This window comes from Cricetulus griseus (assembly GCF_003668045.3).
Source record: "Cricetulus griseus strain 17A/GY chromosome 1 unlocalized genomic scaffold, alternate assembly CriGri-PICRH-1.0 chr1_1, whole genome shotgun sequence".
NCBI classification, from domain to species: Eukaryota; Metazoa; Chordata; class Mammalia; order Rodentia; family Cricetidae; genus Cricetulus; species Cricetulus griseus.
In genome coordinates, this window is record NW_023276807.1 from 216,291,031 (window position 1) to 216,296,180 (window position 5,150).

At 41.1% G+C, this 5,150-nt stretch overlaps 1 pseudogene; it reads left to right on the forward strand.

The window, feature by feature from the left end:
- The first annotated feature begins 502 nt into the window (after positions 1-502).
- Positions 503-3,755, forward strand: LOC100764938 (annotated as a pseudogene).
- Positions 3,756-5,150: the final 1,395 nt, after the last annotated feature.

Sequence of the window (5,150 nt, forward strand, 5' to 3'; positions counted from 1 at the left end):
TCAGTCCCTGTAGCTTCTCTGATCATGATGCAATAAAATTTAAAATTAACCACAAAAAAAAAATGTCTGTTAGATAAGACAAATCCACAGAGATTAAACAACTCATTACTGAATAATGGATGGATCAAAGAAGAAATTAAGAAAGAAATAAAAATCCTGGAACTAAATGGAAATGTAAAAAAATGACATATTGAAACCTCTGGCATCTGGGAAACTGAAGCTTGGAAGACTTGGATGACGCAATTGCACGTGTAATTGTGCCAAGACGTTGAAAGCAATCCTTCCAGGGAAATTTAGGGTTCTAAGTGCCTACATTAAAAAAGAAAAAATCAGAAAGAAAGCAGGAGAGGCTGTGCAACAGAGTGAGTGGTCACCGATGCCTTGCAGCAGGAGGTGGCCAGACCTGCAGGGGACCACATCTCTCTGGAAGTGCTACTGTCTTCATTACCAAGTAGTACAGAGAACTCTTCAGGAAATGAATATAGAACCCTTTCTCCATGTTATGATTGCATCAAAAGAGGTGTTCAGGAAGGCTCTCCAGCAAACTGGGCAAGAAAAGAGAAACTGCCCCGGGTTACAAGGTCTTAGCACAATTACACGTGCAATTGCGTCATCCAAGTCTTCCAAGCTTCGGTTTCCCAGATGCCAGACTCAATCAATAATGAACAAACGGTCGCACAGATGCCAACTGTTCACTACAAATTCCCCTGTGGTCACAGTAGTGGTTTCAGCTAAAAGTTCCTGAAGGATTATTTGACTGTTCCAATGTAAAGGAGCTGGGAACACAATGCTAGGAGTCAGTCATGTCTTCACTACAAGTGTGGGAATGTGTGGCATTGACACCAGGCCAGGTCTCCAGGGCAGTGTGATTGTAGCAGGAGAAAGCATGCTAATACAGTTTCACCGACAGGTTAAATAGAGAGCCCTCTCAGAAAGCTTCCCAAGCATGTGGTCGGAACCGATTACAAACAACAGGTGGGGGGGTGCAGGGGGGATTCAGTTCATGGCATCTTTGAGCACCTTTCCACAGAGGTGGATTTCCAGACAGGAACATGGAGATGGAGCGAAACAGTGTGTAGAAAGGGGGAAAATGCTCTTTAGTGTTCCCACTCTGCCTGCTTGTCACCTCACGTCTGTAACTTTAGTACACTCAAGGAAAAGATGGCAGTCTTTTGCAGAATGTTTATACATGCCTGCACATTTCAATTTCCCCTTAAATTTTTAAGGCTTTAACTAGTTCTATAAATTAAAAAGAGTGTGTTTTCCTTGAAATGCACTTCTTTTTTTTTAAGATTTTATTTATTGATTATGTATACAGTCTTCTGCCTGCATGCCAGCAGAGGGCACCAGATCTCATTCAAGGTGGTTGTGAGCCACCATGTGATAGACGGGAATTGAACTCAGGACCTCTGGAAGAACAGTCAGTGGTCTTAACCACTGAGCCATCTCTCTGGCCCCAAAATGTACTTCTTACTGCAGGCCTTTTATGATTTTGCCTGAATGTCTGTTTTCTCTGGATCTCCTGTGCGTTGGTGAGATTACTTTTTATTGACTAGTAAAAGTTACTGCCCATGCTTTTCACCTTGAGCTTGCTTCCTCAGTTAATCTATAGAAGCCATCTTATGGATGACATTGCTTGTGCTTTATAAGAGTTTTGATGTAGTCATGTCTTAAGATTTGTTGTGCACACAGGATTGTGTTACAATAAGAAACTTTTTTCCAAATGTGCCTAAAATAAACTGCCTGGTACCAGACTCTTGAGGTTTGAACCAACACCACCTACTGAGTGTGTCGAACCAAACTTCCTTTTTATCTCCCTTGGACCATTACTCTGCTGGCTGTGGTGGTAACAGAGACCTTTTCACTAACTAACCTAAAGAAAGACAGAGAGGACCCAAATTAACAGAATCAGAAACGAACAGGGAAATATAACGGACACCAAAGAAATTCAGAATATTCGAGGGAATATTTTAAAACCTGAACTCCATTAAGCTGGAAAGCCTAAAAGAAGTGGATGAATTTCTAGATTCAGCCAAACCACCAAAATTAAACCAAGACGTCAACAGCCTGAACAGACCCATCACAAATGAGAGACTAAAATAGTAATAGAAAGCCTGTCAACTAAAACAGGAGTCTGGATCCAGATGGATCCACAGCAGGATTCTACAAAGCATTCAAAGACCTACAGACAGTCCTCTTAAAGTATTCAAAAAAAAAAAAAAAACAGAAACAGAAGAAACACTCCCAAACTCCTTCTATGAAGCCAGTATCACTCCAGTACCCAAACCAAGTAAAGACACAACAACAACAAGAAAGAAAGAAAGAAAGAAAGAAAGAAAGAAAGAAAGAAAGAAAGAAAGAAAGCTAGAGGCCAACATCCCTAATGAACATATACTTAAAATACATTAAAAAAGAATACATATGTATATACATCAAAAAGAGTATACATCATGGTCACAGAATGGGAAAGAATCTTGGTCTGACATACATCTGACAGAAGATTAATATCTAGAATACTTAAATAACTCAAAAAAAACACCCATTCAAAAAATGAGTATGGGACCTAAATAGAGAGTTCTCAAAAGAAGGGGGGGGGGAAAGGCTAAGAAATACCTCAAAAAAAATGTTCAACATCCATGACAATTAGAGAAATGCAAATCAGAACAACTTTGAGATTTCATCTTACCCAGCCAGAATACCAAAAAAAAAACAAGAAGAAGAACGATAACAAAAGCTAGAGAGAATGGGATTGCAACCTTCACTCGCTGTTGATGGGATTGTAAACTGGTGCAGCCAGTGTGGAAATCAGTGTGGAGAATTCTATAAAAGCTAAAAATAAATCTACCATATGACCCAGCTATACCACTCCTTGGTATGTGTGCGAAGGACTAAACATCGCTCAGTCATGTTCATTGCTGCTCTTTTCACAATAGCTAGGACATGGATACAACCTAAATGTCCTTCAACAAGTGAATGTGTAATGAAACTGTGGTACATCTACACTATGAAATACTATTCAGCCGTAAAGAAAAATGAGAAGATAATATTGAGTGAGGTAATCCAGGCCCAGAAAGACAAACATTGCATGTCCTCTCTCATTGAGGACTCCTCACTCCAAATCTTCAGATAACATAACCTGTAGTAACCACAGAAACCAGGAAAGTAAAGTGGACCATTGCCAGGAAAGGAGGGTTTGGAGAGCAATAGAGAGAGGAAGAACAGAATACAAGTGACCTGATCAGGGAAATGGGAAAGGGGGCTCCTTAGGAAGGAGGTGGGGGAGGAATGCAGAAGATAGGAGAGTTAAGGGGAATGGCAAGATACAAGTGCTCTGATGGGGAATTGGGAAGGAAGTGCTCTTTAGGGAGGGAGACAAATACAAAAGAAGTAGAGAGGGGGTAAACGAATATTAAGAATGTCTCAAAAGCCATAAGGAATCATGCAATTCACTATTTACCTAAACAACCTTATAATATACATAATTCTGCGCATAATAGAATACATAGTTTTGGTGAACCTTTCTCATATGGCCTGGCGATTCTTCCTCCAAGAGCCAAAGCTCACAGAACAAAACCCAGCACCAGACATGAGACGCCCTCTTTTGTTGGCTAAGGCTGTCCAAGAGCTTCTTAAAATTATACAGTCTATTGCTGTTGCCCTTTTAGAGCTGGATAGTAAGTCCATTTGCTGAGGTCAACACGCGCTTCAGAAACACGGCCCAGAGCCCCCCACCCCCACCCCCGAGCTGGAATTAGCTTGAATTTCTCCTGCCTGTCGACTAGCTTTCATGGTACCAGAAGGCACCATGCAAGCTTCCAAAGAAGGGAGGCAACCAACAGTCCTAATAACACATGGGCTTGTGGTAAAAGTTTGAAACTCTGCAGTCCTCAAGTACCCGCATGGCAGGTTCTCAATCAGTTTCTCTTTAAGGCAAAGTTCCTAACCATGTGCAGTGTTACTATTTATGCTACCATTTCAATAAACCTTGGGCTTTCACAAAAAGGCCCTTGAGGTCTAAATTGATGAATTTGAATGGGCTGACTTCAGCATGTTCTAAGCACACAAGAAAGAGACAAGAAATAATAATGGATTCTACGAAGCAGTGCAAAGTCAGCAGCCAGGAAGCTGTGTGAGGACAGTAAGTTTACGAGTAGAGAAAGTAGAAGTAACTGGTTGGTTCAGACCAGATACAGTGTGAAATAGTTAATATCCCATCGGCAGCACACCTTTGAAAGCCATGAGTTTCTGTCACCTCCTGGGAAAGTATGTGTTGAGATGATGAAGACCAACCCTGAACTAAACAAATAACCTCAGCCCGAAGGAAACCCAGTGACAGATGAGAAGGAGGTAAGATATATGGTCCCCAAAGTTTATGTGTTGAGAAGCACCAAGAGGTGATGAAAACATATGGTGGATGAATGATGTTTTGTGGAAAGAGTTCATTATTATTGACATGACATTGGGGTAAAGTGTGCATTCCCACACAGCTCACCCTGCCTAAGTCCCTCCCAAAAGGAAATAACTCAGCAAGAAAACCCTTGTAGAATTCAGACCCCCCTCAACATTGATGGTAAAGTCTTTTGTGTCAAACGATAATGTATTTGCATAGAATCTAAACACAGCCTTTCACACAATTCAGTTTAGCTCTAGATGACTCATGATACCTAATATAATATAAATGCTATCAATAAAAGGACCAATATTACCTTAGAAATATTAAAAATGAGCCCAAGTTGCCCATGTCTCATCTCCCCTCCTTCAAATAAAATTAAATCCAGGTGCCAGATAGGATTCATCTATATTATTCCAGCTTTAAATTCGTGTATGTTAAAATTATTGGAGTTGCAGGTAGCAAGATAGTTCAGTAGGAAAAAGCTCTGTTCACTGGTGTGACAGCCTGAGTCCATCCTCCAGAGGTGACAGGAGGGAACTGACTCCAGAGAGCAGAATTCCAGAAACCATTCAAAAGCAACAGGAAAACAATTCCAAAATGGACACATATTATCCAAGGAGAGCCGAAGCTCCTGCTACAGGTTCTGAAGGTCCATCCAATGCCCTTCACAGGGAAAGGGCATGTCCTGCACAGTGTGGAGTCTGAATGGCCATTTGTGACACAGAACTGAGCATGAGATTCCAGAGCTGACAGCAGC